Here is a 19,389-nt window from a genome sequence, read left to right on the forward strand (position 1 = left end):
TTCTCTTCTTTAGATAGGGGGAATATAGTCCCCACTTAAAGCCAAACACAAACCATGCATCAACCATGTCCCATTCTGCCAGACGAGAGTTAGGACAGGACCTTCCTCCCCATTCCCTTCCAACAGTCGGAATCCTTCTCCTACTTACATTTCGGAATGACCAAGACCAAAGGCTTGGGTCCAAGCCCGGACCTCAGAAAAATGAACCGGGCATAGGTTACTATCTCGTCCCTCAGTTCTGGCTTCTTCCGCCCTTAAATTCTGCCACATTCTTACAAGCAACTTCCACGCCGAAAGATGACAGCCAGCTCTAATGATGTCTTCTTCGAGAACTAAGTATCGGTGGATGCGAGACCGTTCAGCCTCTGGCCAGCCTGGGACTCCCCAAGAATGGAATATTTGTGCCACAGCCTCGCTTCTGGGGCGAGGATTAGGATAAAGTAAACAGACGAGTTGAACAGAGAAGGTTTCCATTCTCCCTGTCAAGAGTTTATTTCATTATTTAAAACTGCACGAACCCTTTATGTAACGAAAGCAATCATGTCCATGTTTGGCGTTTTATGACCATTGGGAGCCTTCATAATGTTGCTCTCCTAAGTATATTGCTTTATAAGGCTTAGGGGGCACCCATGAATGGAATAACCTCTCCTCCGGCTGCCGGAGGCTCATCCGTCAGTTCGATTTCAGGTCTTCGGCTTCCCATTGGGGTATACTCGCCAACTCCAGTAAACTCACTAGTCCCCACTTCATCATGCAGACACCACTCACCCAAAGAGGGGCATGTGTGTGCCAAAGAGACAGGCACATTTACATCTGCTTCTTATAAACGGACACATCTAGTCTTTATGAAGAGTCGCAAGGACGTCTCTGCAAGAATATGCTGTCTGCATCACTGAAACGGCTTAGGGGAATTATATTTCTTTGGTTTTATTTTACCAAGTACATGAGTGATTTCAAAGCCAAGAAAGAAAGAAAAAAAAAAAGGACGTGCTTGGATATACTGGGCTCTTCCAATAATATCTGCAGCTAAAAGAATGTTTGGACATCCTCTGAAATGGCTGCAGGGAGTGCATTTTCTCATTTTCAGTATGTATTCTAATGACTAAGGGGATACTTATCAAAAGTCATTCAAGGGGAGTCAGAGAAAACAACACTGGGATGAATTCCAAGTTATCAGATTGAACCCTCCTCAAAACAAATCGCAGGAACTGTGTCTGTCCTGATTGTACTGTATTCTTCCCCAGCACTTAGTGCAGTGCTTGGCACTGAAGGTGCTTTGCAAATACCACAATGATTATTAATATCATTATATAAATATTATGCTTTTTGGTCTTGGCCAGCTCTTCTTTTCTGACATTCTCCTTTGTCCTATCCCTCCTCCTCTACAACATGCATTCGCGCCAACTCTGTGCATCGCATTGTATGGGACACTACTGGCCAGTCAATGGTATCTGCAAGAAATTACAAGACTCACAAGAAGCTGCTGCACTTGGGGAGCCTTTAGTCTGGAAGGAGGGGCAGAGGAGACAAACCAACATAAAAAATAGACATCAATGTGCATGAAAAATGGACAGAAATTCCCAAGTTTATACAGCTGGACTTAGTGTCAAAGAAGCAGTCCCCAAGGTAGTCATTCATGCTGTTTTATACCAGACAGTCCACTTTCCAACTGGCCTGTCCCCTAATTTGGTACTGGAAGTGCACCAGAACCCGTTATACCCACAGCTTTTATTTTACACCAGCCCCCATGCATCTCCGCTCCTGTCACCAAATTCCACACTCAGAAATGCCACCTAAGTTTTCAGGGATCTGGAAGAGTAAAGCAGTGGCCTTAAAGTGAGAGGGAGGGGGAGGGTCAGTGGTCTTCAGATTTCTGCCAAGGACAATCCCTCCTGTTCCCTTGAAGCTGTTGCATTATATAATGGACATAATGTGCATATATATTGTAGTTAAAGTAAGGTCTGTCCTTTGCTTCTGGGCAAAGGGGTGCCCAGTATTCTTGAGTGGCCATTGGCAGAAACAATGGATTGTAATCAGAAAAGCAGGGAGATAGTAACGAAAGGTTCATGCAGGATGTGGTATTCAAGAGGGATTTGATGAAGCATAAGCAGGCTGGGTGGAAGGGTGTCTTTATGGATGCAATGTGGCCTACTGGAAGGAGCACAGGCTTGGGAGTCAGAGGACCTGGGATCTAATACAGCCTCCATCATTACCTGCTGGGTGACCTTGGGCAAGTCACTTAACTTCTCTGGGCCTCAGTTCCTTCTTCTGCAAAATGGGGATTCAGTACCTGTTCTCCCTCCTACTTAGAATGAGAATCCCGTATGGGACCTGATTATTTTGTACCTACCCCAGCACTTAGTACAGTGCTGGGCACCATAATCACTTAACAAGTACCACAGTTATCATTATTGATTAGGTAAAGTGGAGGGGAGGCATCCAGTAAATACTACTGAAGGCAGGAGAACTGAGAAGGGGGGAATACTAGGCTAGCTTGAGCAGATGAAGGTATAATCAGTATGAGACAACTGAAAAAAAACAAGACGACAGTCAGATTAAAGTATTTTATGCAACCCCACTTAAAAAAGCTTTCTGAATCTAAAGGAACTTTAATTCTATATTCCCTTTTTTAAAAGGTTGTTGGGTGGGTGGGGGTAGTCCCTGACATCATTGCACATATCCATGGGCTGTGAAACACACACACACACACACACACACACACATCCTGCCACTCTGGGTGATGGGAAGGGTGAGGTGGTATCCAAACCACACAGTCACTGCCCTGTTCCAACTCCCTGCTTCCACCCCTCGAGGCCTCCCCATCTAAGCCACGACATATGCTTTAAAAAAAACCCCCAAACCTCCAGAGTTATTTTTAGCAAAAGTCACAGATCAGCTGGGAAGGACATACTGAAAAAGAAACGTTGGAAGGGGGGGGTGTTCTGTAGAAACTGCAGTTCATGGATTCTTAAAGGGACAGGGACCTATTTGGATAGCTGTAACTATGAGAACCCGAGCTGCCCTGCCCTGGTTAATGACTTTGCCAATGAGGCTACATTTTTTTCCAACTTAATACAATGTCAGAAAAACAAAGAACATTTAGAGGGAAATAGAATTACACAAGCAGGTTGCTATTTTTAAGAATGAAAATTCCTTACAATGTTCAGAGTGAAGGGCTGATACAGGGAGAAGAGAACTAGGCTCTAAAAGCAATTTCACTGTAAACTACATGGTAGGTGGATGGAACCACATTACTCCCATGCCAGATTCATTAACTTTCCTTACTCTTTTGCACAGAAAAAAACAAAAACTCAGGAGTTATTAAAGAAGTAGCTGGTAAATGAATATGGCTCTTTCAAATTGACCAGGATTTAACAGAGGGCATCGCAGATCAAAAGGAAAGTACTATTTACTCCACAACTGGAAAAACTGTTCTGAAGAAGACCTGAGTCACAGGCTGTGCGCCCTACGTAGGATGGAAACTGAAATCTGATTATCACGTACCTATCCAAGCGCTTAGTACATAGCAAGCACTTAAATGCCACTGTTATTAGCAGATGGGCCTCAGTTTGCTGAGCACCCTGACAACTGCCTCAAAGTAGAGGGTTTCATTCAATCAAGTAAGGCTATGTGGCTTTCTTTCAACTACAACAGTTAATTCCAGTTTGTGGAAACAAATACAAAGAAAGGTGGGTCACTGGACAGATAGAAATTGTGAAACATGAGTTATTTGTAGTTATCTGGCTGAGTCAGCATTCCTCAATGTCAATCAATCAATCAATTGTATTTATTGAGCGCTTACTGTGTGCAGAGCACTGTACTAAGCGCTTGGGAAGTACAAGATGGCAACATATAGATACAGTCCCTACCCAATAGTGGGGTCACAGTCTAAAAGGGGGAGACAGAGAACAAAACCAAACATACTAACAAAGTAAAATAAATAGAATAGGTATGTACAAGTAAAATAAATAAATAGAGCAATAAATATGTACAAACATATATACAAGTCCTGTGGGGAAGGGAAGGAGGTAAGATGGGGGGATGGAGAGGGGGACGAAGGGGAGAGGAAGGAAGGGGCTCAATCTGGGAAGGCCTCCTGGTCCTATGTCCTGGTCAATGGGGCCCCAGTTTCCATAAATGTGTGGAGTTCTGCCAGTCCGTTTTAGAAAGGAAACACACAAACTCTTTGAACTGTTTTACGCATAATTTCAACATCTTCCTACCTCCTGTATTAAGGCTACTCCAATCCTGCCTCCTTCCAGTACCAAGGAGTTCACTGTGATTATATCCAGTGAGAATTCATTGGAGACTCCCACCTCTCCAAACCACAGGAGAGAAGAGGTTGAGCCACCTGGGAGAGTTGCCTTAATATAAATTCAAAGCAAATTTACAACTAGGGTCACTTTCTGCTGAAGAGCCTAAGATGACTTACAAACGCAGCAGGATTAGGACTGGTGAAACCTTCGAGGGAAGGGGGTGAGAAAGATTTTAGGGGTGAGATTTCAGGCACCTGTTGACACTGGGCTGGAAACTTGGACAGGCCATGTCCAAAATTCATTCGTCTATCTGGAGGGAATCCCCGGGAAAATGAACTGGCCTCCCCCTGGAGCATTAAGGCATGGCTCAGTGGAAAGAGCCCAGGCTTGGGAGTCAGAGGTCGTGGGTTCTAATCCCGACTCCGCTGCTTGCCAGCTGTGTGACCTCAGGCAACTCACTTCACTTCTCTGGACCTCAGTTACCTCATCTATAAAATGGGGATTAAGACTGTGAGCCCCACGTGGGACAACCTAATCACCTTATATCCTCCCCAGTGCTTAGAGCAGTGCTTTGTACATAGTAAGTGCTTAACAAATGTCATCATTATTATTAATATTATTATTAAGGATGAACCTTTCTTGGAGAGTTGAATATCCGCTCGGCTCCTGCTTCCCCAAATTTCCCAGCATTGCCACATTGCTTGAAGTTAACAGTAACTATAATGATGATGATAATGATAATAAAAATAATGGTGTTTGTTAAGCATTTACTGTGTTTGTGCAAGCATTGTGCTACATTCCAAGAATCTTTTCTTGGCCTGCCCGCCCTGCTTGCAGTCATTTCACACAGTTGTGGCAGCACTGCTCTGGGGACAGTTTCTACATTGCTGGATGACTGATCCCTCCCAACATTAGTGCTGGGTATCCTGCCTTCTTTTTTTCTTTATGGCATTTGTTAAGTGCTTACTATATGCCAGGTACTGTACTAAGCCCTGGGGTACATAAAAGCTCATCAGTTTGGACAAAGTCCACATCCCACGTGGGGCTCACAGTCTTAATCCCCATTTTACAGATGAGGGAACTGAGACACAGAGAAGTGAAGTGACTTGCCCCAGGTCAAGCAGTAAACAAGTCACCACTTGTCAGGAGTCAGGATTAGAATCCAGGGCCTTCTGATGCCCAGGTCCATGCTCTATCCACCAGGCCGCTCTGCTTCTCTGGTGCTAGGATCGTGCTCATAAAATGGCTCAAGCACCCTGATGTTATCTTCAGCCAGTTCCTAATGCTAAATCATCTACGGAAGTACTGCTGTACTCACTTGTGCTCTTCACTGGTCCCATGAACTATCTTACGCAGAAGGGTTCTAAATGAAACATGATTTCCCGGAGGGAATAATGTAAAGTGCATCAGTGCAGTTCCAGAATCCATAAAAAGGCACAAGAATATGAGGGGGCAGAGTCTCATATCAATAGAGACGGGTGAGCTTCGGTTCTGGTTCTCTAATTATATAGGTATTTTAATGTAATAAACAACAGCATTTATTTTACACGAATAGCCAGGCAAATGTAACCCAATCATGAAATATTTTGAATTTTTTTTTGTGTGTAAAATTTAAGTACAGTCCTTAATGTTCAAAATAGTATGCTTCAAATCCTTTGGGCACAAAGGCACCTTGTACTAACAAACTGGAGATCCATTATCTATGCTGAAGGAATATAATTATTTAATGCTAAATAGAAATGGAATATAATCACTCTATTCAAATCAGTCAAAATTTGTTTCAAATTGTGGGAGAAGCCAAAGTAAATTTTGCAGCTTTATTTCAAAATGAGAGCCTATAAATTATTTTGGCATTTAAACTCAAATGCTAGAAAGACTTACTAAAAGAAGAGCTTTCTAATGAGGGGAAGGCTACAATAGATGGCATCTATTTTTACTTGAAAAAAATGCAAGAATCCCAGACAGGCATGGGGTTTTTTTGGCTACTCAACCATATAAAATAAAAGCAGTAATAAGTAGTGCTGCAATACCCCCAAATACTTTTCCCCTCAGGAGGTTGAATACTTGAGGGCATGTTATTCCATTAATCCTCACTGCATTTCTGTGAGTAGGTGGGCATACATTTTCCTGAAATACTCAACGCTAAAAAAAGTTTTCAGCTAGTGAATCAGTGATACAACCAGAAATAGAAACATGCCAATCACCCTTATTTACAAGATATCCATTTTTAATACAATAGCTGACATTTTCCCTACTTATTTTTAAATGTCTTTCCTAGCACCTTCTATTTCCAGGGAGTTAGAAACACATCCTTATTTTTCTTTCTCTTCTACCTATTTACAGTTTTTAAATATTAGTCTAGATAAAATCAGAAGCCAGTATGTTTAAATTCCAGTTCTATAGTCTAATAAATAAATGGGGCTTCCTCTGAAAAATACTTCAAATATGTTGTTCAGATTTTTATGTCAATAGGTATGAGGGGGGGGGAAAGTGGTCATTTCAACTTCTCCTATAACCTGCAATTAGACAGATTCATTCATTCAATAATATTTATTGCGTGCAAAGCACTCTACTAAGTGCTTGGGAGAGAACAATGACAACTACTCCTGGACTCCAGGCAGACTCCTGGACAGCCTATTACCACAGCTGTTTCTCTTTATACCAATTCTAATATGAATAATAATTGGCAATAGGCAAAAATCTCAACAGGGAGAGAGGAGGAAAAAGCAAGTATCAATTTTAGCTGTCTCTTGTGCTGCAATAGTAGAACAGGCTTCAGGACTTTGTCATGGCAGTGGTATTCTGAGGGTTTGAAATGGCCTAAAACTCCAAGGTACAATTCATCTTTTCTTTGACCCCAGTCCACTTCAAGTCTCCCAATTGTCCAAACCACATGGGACTGTGCAGAACTGAGGTAATCAGTAACCAAAGAAACATTGCCCGAATTAACCCCAAAGGCTGGAGTGACTCACAGGATTGGTACAGAAGGCTTGGGTGTTTGAAAAATGCTGTCTGGTTTTCACTAACTGGGATTTACCCATGGCTTTGTGAAATCCATGCCAAGTCCTCGGAGAACTTCCTGATTTCCTTCTGATTCTTCTTTAAAGATGCTATTCCTCAATTTTTTTGCTTGTAGAAATTCATAGTGAAAACCTTTAACCCTACCTTTTTACGCCTCTCTGCACTTCACCTCGTTTTTCAAACTCAGTTCTGTCTCTCCTCTATCAGACTTCTCGATCCCTTTTGATCTGTTTTGAAATATCACAGTTGGTGGAAACTGTGCGACATAAGGTCTTAAATGAGTTATTTAATTCGAAGAAGGCTTATCTGTTTTAATTTTACTTGATTTGTGTTTGTGTGAAGACTCTGATACAGCTGTTCATAACTGCCTCATAGATCAACTTTTGCAGCGATCTGAATTTTGCCCTACCGGAATATTGCTCATTTTCTTGGGACACTGACAATATCCTGCTCTCCTATAAAAGGTAGAACCAGGCCTGCATTGCCCTGCACCCCTGCCTAGCAACTCACAAGTTGTCCTCTTGTGTCCCTGCGGAAGCACGACTGTCATGGATGAGAAACTACGAATTGGCCCTATCCAAACCACTCTCACCATAATCAATTCCTTTGGGCAGCTACTTGTTCCTGAGACAGGACTGAGGCTCATCTGGGAGACTCCGTCACTGAGTTGGGATTCCAATGTAGACATCAGCATCTCCCTTTCAGTGGATTCAGTTACTCTACGTCAAAATTGTTGACTCTTCCTACGGGTAAGGTGAGAATCAGAGTGGCCTAGTGGCCACCTGTCTGCTGTATGACCTTGGGCAAGTCACTTAACTTCTCTGGGCCTCAATTACCACATCTGTAAAAGGGGATTAAGACTGTGAGTCTCATGTAAATCAGGGACTGTGTCCAACTTGATTACCTTGCATTTACCCCAGCAGTTAGTACGGTCCTTGGGACATAGTAAGAGCTGAACAAATACCCTGAAAAAAGGTGACCAACTCTTGCTGAACACAGGAAATTAAGTTCATTCTCCCATACTGGCAACGTTAGACTATTTAGAATATTTTCTGTGATACCACTTGGCTTAGTTAATCACTGGTTCACCTGTATCTCGGGGCAGTTTGTGTTAACAGTTTTGTCCCGGTACCTCCTTCAGGAAAGAAGCAGTGTGGCTTAGAGGATCGAGCACGAGCCTAGGAGTCGGGAGGACTTGGGTTCTAATCCCGGTTCTGCCACTTGTCAGCTGTGTGACCTTGGGAAAGTCATTTAACTTCCTGTGCTTCAGTTACCTCATCTGTAAAATGGGGATTAAGCATATGAGCCCCATGTTAGGCGGGGATTGTGTCCAACCTGATCAACTTGTATCTACTCCAGCACTTTGAACAGTGCTTGGCATCTAGTGAGCGCTTAACAAGTACCATAATTATAATTATTATTATCTCAGTTTCCTACCATCCTAGTGTCTAGTCTAACCAAAGCTAAAAGGTCAAGTTCTTAACCTTGCTGGCCCTGAATATTTTAAACTCTCCTTTGAGAAAACTGACCTTGTTTCCTTTTTTCCCCTTCAGCTAGATAATTTACAGGCAAACCAAAGACAATCAGTGACAAGAGTCATGTGACCAACAAAGAGTGACTCAAAGTATTCCATTTACTAATTAATCTGACCATGCCAAGATGTGTGTGCCAAGAATGGCTTGGGCAGATTGGCACTCTGCGCAGTGGCCTGCTCTTCAGGCCAATAACCATGGAGATTTCAAACTGTATGCTCAGGTCAAAAACTATCTACTCCCTAAAGGGCTGTCCAAGAGAAAACTCTTTTTCAATGGCAAGGTTCCTAAATTCTGCCTGTGTGGGCTATCAGTTTTCCTCAAACATAGCTCACAAGTTTAAAAAACACAGAAAACCCACCAAGGATTGTCCAACGTTGGAAGTATCTACTGTCAGTTACTCTGTACCCTGTAACCACAATCCTTTTTATGGTGTTCTGATGGAACACAGCAAGATTCGGGTCAAGAAGAACAGTTAAACACAAGGCTTCCAAAACCAAAAAAAGAGGAAAATTATTACTAAAGTTTTCATTTGCTACTCAATGGCCACTGAACATTACTTAGTCTGGTCTTCGTCAACTTCTCTCTTGAGACACTGTTTATTCATTCAACTGCTCCTGATTCTCTTTGCCAGGGGAACGAGTAAACTTTAAAAAATATTTAAACAACTTTCAAAAGTATGAAAAGCATTTTTTTTTTTACATGAAGAGAAATTTTAAATGACCAGTAGGAATCCAGGCTGCAGAAGAGGAAAGTGGTGAATCAACGACAAAAAAAAAAAAAGATGTGAATATACATTTGTATATCTCCAGGGAGGTTGGAACAAGTCCATAGAGGGACATTCAAATGGAAAAACCCTTGAAAAATCTTAATTTCTGAATAATCTCTGAGAACTGAACATGCTTCCAGCTGTACTATGAGCAGTAGCAAAGCGCATTCTACGAAAAGCAGAGATATTAATAATAGTAATTGTGGCATTTGTTAAATGCTTACTATGTGCCAAACACTGTTCAAAGTGCTGGGGTAGAAACAAGAGTAATTAGGTCAGACATTATCGCTGTCCCATATGGCGCTCACAGTTTGAATCCCCATTTTACAGATGAGGTAACTGAGGCCCAGAGAAGTTAAGTGACTTGTCCAAAGTCATACAGCACACATGTGGAAGAGCCCGGATTAGAACCCAGGACCTCCGACTTCCAGGACTGTGCTCTTTCCTCAAAGCCATGTGGCAACTCTATATCTTACAGACTCCTCTTACAATCACTCTCAATTTGGTGTAGTTATATTACTATTATTATTGTTACCAAAGTTTTATGAGATTCCAAAAAACACCTGTCATAAAGAGTGAGAGTTATAGATAGGGATAATCCCAGATAAGACATTGTCTTTATTTTCCCTTGCGATACACGGTGCTGTCACTAGAAACTGTACTTGCAATGTCCTTGAATTACAATAGCATTTTCAATTTTCCTCCAAGCTACCCACAATAAAAAACATTCTCCTCCCTTCTTCATACCAAATGAGATCCCACTGGCAACAAGTAATGATACTCTTCTGCAGCTGCTCTGGAAGGATTCTGGCTTGAATCTTGCCGGTACTGGAGAGTCACGAGATTCCACAAAATTAGCCGTAGTTTGCACTCATGTAATTACCAATACTCCTAATCCCTCCCCAGAGAGTTAGCACTTTTGGGTATGTCTGGGTGCAGAGTTGACTGAGGATGATTAGCTTGTATCTTGTAGCTTGTATCTTGCCAAGTGCTTAGAACAGTGCCTGGCATATAGTAAGCGCTTAATACCATAAATAAAAGTGCTTTAATCACTTATGTCCATATGCCTAGATCTGCGTTTGTTCTGCCACATACATGAATTTTCCACATTATTAAATTGTTCCCCGGGAGCACAATTAAAGGAGTCCCTTCAAGGTGTCCCAAGTCTAGTACAGTGCTTCATATAAGAGAAGATAATTCTCTGCGGCTTTGACTTGCCTTTCCTCTTTCTCTGTTTCTCACTTCCTGACACCTCCTCAGACTAAGCTTCCATTTCCCACACAGCCTGCTGCGAATAAATTTAAAAAGGATTGAAGTCTGAAATTTGAAGAAAGATGATGAAAAGGAAGAGGAGGACAGTGAATGGGGTGACTCACAAAACCAGAAAAACACAAAGAGGTGCAGTGATAGCTCAAGGGTGAGAGGACCATTGTTTACCCTGAACATCAGCTTTAAGGGGGTTGACAAATCCAGAACTGTTCTGATTTTAGTTACCTGCTGGGATAATTATCGCTACACAGTTCACAAATCAGATTGCACGAAATATTCCATTTGCTACTTAAACAAGTCTCTGGTCTCTCATTCCTGGGTCTTTCTACCTACCAGAGAGATCCTGGTACACAGAACTGCTACTAAAAAGGACGTAGTTTTTTGTGTAAAATACATTATGATGATTTACTTGTCAAGCAGGGCAGAGGACATAAATATTTACAAAGGAAATGCATCAAACAAGCCCATCAGGTTGGATTACAATCTTGCTCGCCCAACGGAATATTTGGACGAACTACATACAACTGCCACGAAGAAGGTGCTGTGATATGGGAATGCTGTGCATTTTAAAAGTTAGCAGAAATGCCTTGGAATTGATGCATTGCCCCTTATTTCTTTAATGTGGTGGAAATTAGCGATCCAGAGACAGATGGAACTACATTTCCAAGACTTAAAGTTGGGGGGAAACTCAGAATAATTCTTCATCTAGAACCGTCATCACCATCACTATTTATTTAGCACTTTCTGTGTGCAGAGCCCTGTGCTAAGTACTTGGGAGAATACACCAGAGGAAAAAGACACCACCCTTGCCCGCTATGTGTTTGCAGTTTAACAGAGCATACAAGAACACAAATTATTTATAAAGAATGGGCGCAGGACGAAGAAGAATATAACAAAGAGTGGACCAAGGGAGCGCGGATGAAACAGCCCAATAAATAATTGATTATATGACTGTATAATAACCTATACCTAAGTGTTGGACGTGGGAATAAAAAGCTCCTATGTGGCTGTGGATTGATGTGAATGGAATGGTTGGGAATTAATTCATTCATTCAATCGTATTTAATGAGCACTGTGTGCAGAGCACTGTACTAAGTGCTTGGGAAGTACAAGTTGGCAACATATAGAGACGGTCCCTACACAACAACGGGCTCACAGTCTAGAAGGTGGAGACAGACAACAAAACATGTGGACAGGTGTCATCAGAATAAATAGAAGCAAAGCTAGATGCACATCATTAACAAAATAAATAGAATAGTAAATATGTACAAGTAAAATAAATACAGTAATAAATCTGTACAAGCATATGCCATCCAAGGAGCCTATAAAATAATGGTTTGATTGTTTCTTCTGGTATACTAAGGTATGGACGTTAAGCTGACTAGTCTGAAAAGACTAGGGTTATACCGGATACGACAGCTGCCTTTTTCCATATCTTCAGAGCCTTCTCTCTTTCTCCAACAAGTTCTCAAAAATAATAGCTTTCAGCTCTGCAATAACAGCCGCCAGTTCCTTCAGTACCTAGCACATATGTCATTTGGCCTTGCAGATTAAGACCTGTCCAGCTCTGTTTTGTAAACTACCCTTTAACTGTTGCTTCCCCGAGTGGATTTCCAACCTTCCAGCCCAACTGTGACTTCCCTGTTCAGTTTGTAAAGGCAGAAAGGAAGAATATAAAAAAAGCCTCCATCACTTCTTAGCAGTTTTTCCTTCCTATCTGCCAATGGGGAAAAAAAATAAACTTTCTCTGGTCCACGTTTTTTGCCTAAAATAGTGAAATAATTTTTTCTTCTGTGTTCTAGCTCATTTTTCCCTTTAGGCACCTCAAAATCCTCCATTTGCCTTGTTGCCCTTTTTGTCTTCCATGTACACTGGAAGTCTTCTTATGGTCCTGCAGAACTGCCTTTCAAGAACAATCAGCCTGCTTGAACTTCTTTGCCTCTTAGCTTTCCTCCAGTGGATCCTTGCCAATGGCATCCTAAGCCTGGACATTTTTTTTCTTTCTTAAAGTTTGTTTCCTTCGTCTTGCTGACTTCTCCCTTCCCTTCAGACAAAAGCCTCCCTCGAAAGCATAGGCAGTGTAAAGAGAAATGCAAAGTGAAGTTAGCACTTATGCATTTCATAATGTAACTATCTCAGAATTTATATGTATTTTTATTTGGATTCTCATTTGTATATTAATGACTCACTCTACTATTTCATCCTGATAAAACCACCTGTCATATTCTCCTATGCACACCAGCTGCAAATCATTTTTGTTTAATCTTCCCCATTAGACTGTGATTCTAAGAGGGTGGGAAATACACATCTTGCTTCTTTTCTACTCAACCAAATGATTTGCACTCAGTGGACACTGAATAAATATCCCCAATACACAAGAAGTCTAGCACCATACTAGAATTGCAGGGTCATAACACCCCTCTGTCCACACAGTTTTTATTGATAACTATAAAGTGGGATCCTCAGCTTAAAATTTTACACTACACAAAAAATGAAAGGGGAAAGAGACATATGCAGTATTTGTTTTCCATTTTGGTGAACAATCCATCCTTCCCCTGGTTCTTGGTTTCTAAGCATACACTTTGACTTCTGAGGCTTTATCCCAAAGAACTAGTGAATTTCAATTGACCTTATTTAAATGATCCAATAAACGTAGGGATTTCTCCATCAATCAATAATAATCATTGAGTGTTTACTCTGTGCAGAGCACTGTATTAAGCATTTCGGAAACCACAAAAGAGCTACGAGCGCTTACTCAGTGCACTCAAGCGCTTAGTACAGTGCTCTGCCCACAACCAGCGCTAAATCATTACCATTGACTGGCTGACTGATTTGATGCAATTCCTGCCCTCAAGAGGCTTACAAATTAAACCAAGACAACAAGGAAGAGCCCCTGCAGCTTCCTGAAGTGATGGACCTCACTGGTGGTCTTCTGAGATTGCCATATCCCCACAGAACATGAAAATGAATAATTGACTGAATAGAGGCAACACAAAACGACACTTCCACCTGCTTTGCAGTTTTATCTAGAGGAATAAGCGACTCTGGTATTATTTTCACCTCCGCTGCCTCCCACAGTATGAGAAACTACAAAGACAACTCCCCTTGAGCTAATGACCCATAATGCACAAATCACCGGCAAAGCACTGCTTGGGAGAAAAAAGCCTTTTTAAGGGAGCTGTGGAATATAAAAGGCAAACAGGAATAAACCCGCATGGATGCCAATCATCTTAGAGGATCACTGACACTCTGGCAGGAAACCCTCACACACACACACACACACACACACACACACACACACACACACGTAAAACAATAAAGTCTGTCGGGAAGAGGCTGTCTCAAATGATTCCTCATGTCAAAGGGCAAAATATAACACTCCAGAGGCATAATGCATTTCCTCCTGTGACTAAACAATCTTGTGCATGAACAATCTTTTCAGATTTACTCATGGAAATGTGGTGTTCGTAACCATTCTTTAATCAGTTAAGCTGTGGCTCTATTGATTTCCTTTGAGTTTTCCAGGGCCACATATTTCTGGACAAAAATGTGATCCTGAAACAGTGGGTTCCTTGTTTAGAGAAATGGGATTCATAGCTTCCATGAATGCCATTATGGATAATGAAGGAGTTTTCCTGACATTTCATGTTTCATCTCACATTGCCACTAAATAATTTAGTGTGTGTCTTTTTTTAGAAGGCATAAGTACTGCAAAACAGTAAGTGGCTGTTGACCTACTTATCCTTAGTCTCAAACTACAATGGAATCCCAAAACAACTACGCCCTTAGTGTTTGCAAAGTACTATTTGTTAGCTATTTTCCGGCTGACTTGGGAGGGTACAACAGAGGTAGCAGAGAGGATCAGAGCCCTGCCCTCAAGGAGTTAACAATCTAGTGAGGTCCTTTCCCAAGAACTGACCTTCAAAATCTCCCTCCATTATCCCTCCAAAACACGGAGTCACGTTCCCTTCCTTTCCGAGCTGCCCGGCTCTCAGTGGGGAATTTTTAAGGCGAAAAACAAAAATGGAAAAGGATCAGTTTGGGAATCACTGAGTTTATTTTCTATGACAGCAGTGATAAAAATTTAAAACCCTTTTAAACTGATGTTTTGCAGTGGGCTATCAAACAATCCATTAATGGTATTTATTGGGAGTTTATTGAATGAGTGCAGAGCACTGTCCTAAACACTTAGGAGGGTCCAATAATAAGCCAATTCAACTTGAGCCTTTGGTTCGATACTGTGGAGATGTTAATGATGATGTCTCTGTTGAAGAGAAGGGGCCTGTTCTTTTCTATATTTTCTTTGGGGAGATAGCTCCTTGATTGTTCCATAAATGATGAATAAGGACCATTACAATATTAATGTGAATATAAAATTCCACAGGACAGACAACTCCCTATTCCCAGTGAGCCTTGAAGAATTTCCCCTGAATTGAAATCTACAGACGGGACTTCTACCAAGAAGTGGCACCCAGCCAATGTTCAATTATCAGGAAATAATTGCCCAGATTGAGGGTTACCAAGGTCCTGTCCGCCTATGTCTGGGGAACTTTTTCTCTTGTTCCCAAAGACTACTTCATTAACCACAAAAGGGAAAGGAGATGAAAGTTCAATTTAATCTTTATTAGTAGCTCGCTGTGGGCAGGGAACATGTCTACCAACCTGATGTACTGTACTTAGGGAAGTAGCAAGGCCCTGTGGCTAGAGCACAGGTCTGGGAGTTGGAAGGACCTGGGTTCTAATCCTGACTCCATCACTTGTCTGCTGTGTGACCTTGGGCAAGTCACTTAATCTCCATTTTATAGAAGTAACTGAGGCACAGAGTAGTTAAGACTGTGAGCCTCATGAGGGACAAGGATGGTGTCAACTTCTTTAGCTTATATCTACCCCAGAGCTTAGAACAGTGCTTGACACACAGTAAACGCTTACAAAATATCATCATTACTATTATTACTCTCCCAAGCCCTTAGTACAACGCTCTGCATATGGTAAGTGCTCAGTAAACACCACTGATTGACAGTAAATTTACCTGGGGTGGTTAAAGTTGTCCACTAAAATGAGGTTTTTGGAATGACCTCCAAATTCTCTCCCTAATTCTGTTGTATTCTTCCAAGTGCTCAGCGCAGTTCTCTGCACACAGTAAGTGCTCATTAAATACCACTGATTGATTGCCTGTTGATTTTAATCATCTGTGTGATTGACAATGAAATTTCCGAGCCAGAACTAGGTCCAAGGACCATTTGGGGAAACCGCCCTGTAATTTGTCCCCACTTTCTACTAAAGGCTATAATTACCCACCCCTGAATCCTTGGGATATAGGGGAGGAAAAGCAGAAGGGTGAAGAGAGAATGGAGTGAGACAAGCCAGAGAACCTGTGAAGGTAAATACATGGCTGTGATGAGCAATCAAATTTAGATGTAGTATAATCACTGAAAAGGACACCAGGAAATTATCAGACACCAGGGAACCCTTGATAAAGATAACCTTTCAAAATTTTTTTTTCCAACATTACACCTAAGTACAGAGGAAGTGGAAAACAAAGTGAGGCTAGAGTTCCAGCTTATATTTTAATTCCTTTTATTTGCTAAAGCTGGAGATTTTAGAATTAAATAAAGTGCACGCCAAAGGCAGTCTTAGTACTCCCTGTGGAAGGCTGAAGAACTAAAAGGAATGATAAAGGAACAAAGGCTATTTCCACTCTCTTATGATTGCCGTTCAGATGTCTTTATGAATAATACCTGGTTTTATGAGTTGCACTGTCAAACCTGGGAAATTTACTAAAACTCTTCAGGAGGAAAGAATCCAACAAATGCAGGGATTCAGAAATACAATTTAGGGTACATGAACTCTAACTGCTTTCTGGTTATTGGGGCCTAGTCAGTCTACTTAGTAGTCATATAAGGAAAGCTAGGAAGTTAGTCTTGAAAGGGATGTTCAATAAACATCACAAACATGAAGGCAATTAGGAAAAAACTCACTCCTGGGGAACATCAGGGCTGATACACTGGCTTTGCCTCGAGAATTTCCTAGGCTTCCAAGTCCAGGGTATGATAGTTTATCTAATGAGGAAAAAAAAAAGGTTCTGAAAAGTATAATTTGTCCTTTCAAATCACTGAAATACTGTATTCATCCCGACTCCTGACTAGGAAAGACAAAAGCAAGAGGCAGTTCTTTGAAACACGTGTTTGGTAACAGCAGATACGTATACTAAATTTAGTCAATCGGTCACCAAAGTCTGTAAGCTCCTTGTAGGCAGGGATCACGTCTACCAACACAATTGCATTGTACGTTCCCAAAAACCTAGTATGGAACACTGCACACAACAGGCTCTCAATAAGTATCACTGATTGAACTGAAACTTCTCTAGGATGCCATTTTCACCAGCTTCCCACGTCCACACAAATTCTTCTATACATAGACAAGAGAAAAACATCTCATGAATTACATTTTTATGCTATATCCTAGCCATAAGGGAATATGCTGATTTGCACGGACAATTAAGTAAATATTTTCTCATACTTCAAAGCCACTAGTGTGTTCGCAGCCCAGCTGAAGTATGTGAATCAATTCTAAATCCTCACGTTTGGATTTTTCACTTCTGCATGGAAATACTGCCGTATGCACCATATAGTAACACTGATTAATTTATGGAGTTCTATTTATGTTTCACTTCTGGGCTTGGATTATTTTAGTCATTTCAAAGGAACCTTATAACACACATCGCTAATGAAAAGCCAACCGCTTTCCAGGAGCCAAACAAAACAACATTTGGTTCAGAGCCAAAACGGCCCTTGGCTTGGAAACAAGACTTTCCCGAGTTTGTCTCATACCCTAGTGCAATTCCCACCTCTCCCAGGACTCCCAGTTCACCAGTCTGGCTGCGGGCAACCTGCCATGAGGCAGTGAAGGGTGAAGGGCTGCAAAGTGACATTGCCCCTGAATGCTGGGCATCAACCACGGGATCTGCAAAACCAATCACATAGTAGTCATGTGTCTCCCTTCTTTCTCCCTGCTCAAACTTCTACAGTCATTTTCATCACACTGAAACTTGCTTTGATACCAACTTCCTACTTTAATTAAACTTAAATCATGACCAGGCCAATTGAGTTCCATAAAAATATTCCATAAGCCTGTTTTTTTGCTTTGTTTTTACTCTTTGGGCCAAATTATGTGTTCTGAGACAAGCATTTGTAACTGATTAACTGATGTAAATAGGAGACATAAATACAAACACACACAAGCTCGTTACACACATGTGTGCCCTGGGCCTGATTCTGACCCTTTATAAAGGGTGATTTTTTTTCTCTTTCCAATCTTTCTTCTAAAGTTTTAAATTCATTATGATGACAATGGAAAAAAGAGAGCCAAACCACATCATCTTTGGGAGTCTGTTCCAAGGACTAGCTTGTGACTATTACATCAGGCATTTCCTGTACCAAAATCTATATAAACTTTTAAAGATGACATTGTTTTTTCACTGCATAAATTCTTATTTGGGGGGCAATTCTTTCAGTCCACCATTTAGGTCCAACTTTCAGGTGGGACAGGGACTGTGGCCAACCTGATTAATTTCTATCTACTCCAGATTTAGACCAGAGCTAGACACAGTAACTGCTTAACGAATACCATGGTAATAGTAATAATAATAACAGTAATCATCTAGTATTCTAGGAGCTTCATAAAATGGAGTAAATTTTCTAAAGACTCAAGTATGTCCAGGATTACCCATTCAGCAGAATCTGAAATACCATGCTTCATTTTTTAAAATCCTGGGGCTGACCACTTTGTGTTGGCACAGGAGGTAGTATAGCCTGAGTCAAAACTAAGTTCCTATTCACATCATTTCAAAACCTTCTTCAAAATTTCTCCTAGAGTTTCACCCTGATGTTAATCCTCTTTCTCCCTACCTAAATTCAATGTTTTGTGTTCCTTCATTTTTATCTATAATTGCTTGCACTGATATCCCTGGGGGGGCCTAGGTCTACAACCAGTAGGTGAATCTTTGCATTGAACACTAGTAAAAAAGATGCCACTGACTGAATAAATGCTGTAGGGATTTTGCCTACTCCTCTCTCAGGATCACACCTGGAGAGTTTCCAGTACTTTACCAGTCTCGGCTATGGGAGGAAGGGTCAAGCAGAGGCCTACCCATTTAATTCCTAGCTTGGGCACTGGCTAGTGAGTGGAAGGCAATCTGCTATAAGTCAATACTCCCCTGTGCTTGGCAGCAGAGGCATGGGAGAGAATTGAGGGCAGAGACTCAAGTTTACTGCCCGAAAAAAAAGGCAATGGCAAACCACTTCTGTATTTTTAACAAGAAAACTCTATGGATACACTACCAGAACGACTGCAGGTGGAAAGTGGGGGTTCCGGGAGAGATGTGTCCATGGAATTGCTATGGGTTGGAGATCAATCAATCAATCAATCATGTTTATTGAGCACTTACTGTGTGCAGAGCACTGTACTAAGCGCTTGGGAAGTACAAGCTAGCAACATAACTGGAGATAACTCGACAGCATAAGAAAAGACAAAATTTCACTAC

General features: G+C 41.3%; 1 protein-coding gene and 1 non-coding gene across 5 annotated transcripts in view; one reads left to right on the forward strand and one right to left on the reverse strand.

The window, feature by feature from the left end:
- Positions 1-19,389, reverse strand: part of DIP2C (disco interacting protein 2 homolog C) — a 421,221-nt gene that overhangs the window by 178,395 nt on the left and 223,437 nt on the right. The window lies entirely within an intron of this gene.
- Positions 18,915-19,052, forward strand: LOC119936453. Its single transcript, XR_005453779.1, has one exon. It is a non-coding gene; the product is annotated as a small nucleolar RNA SNORA7 (small nucleolar RNA).

The sequence above is a fragment of the Tachyglossus aculeatus genome, chromosome 13, assembly GCF_015852505.1.
Source record: "Tachyglossus aculeatus isolate mTacAcu1 chromosome 13, mTacAcu1.pri, whole genome shotgun sequence".
NCBI classification, from domain to species: Eukaryota; Metazoa; Chordata; class Mammalia; order Monotremata; family Tachyglossidae; genus Tachyglossus; species Tachyglossus aculeatus.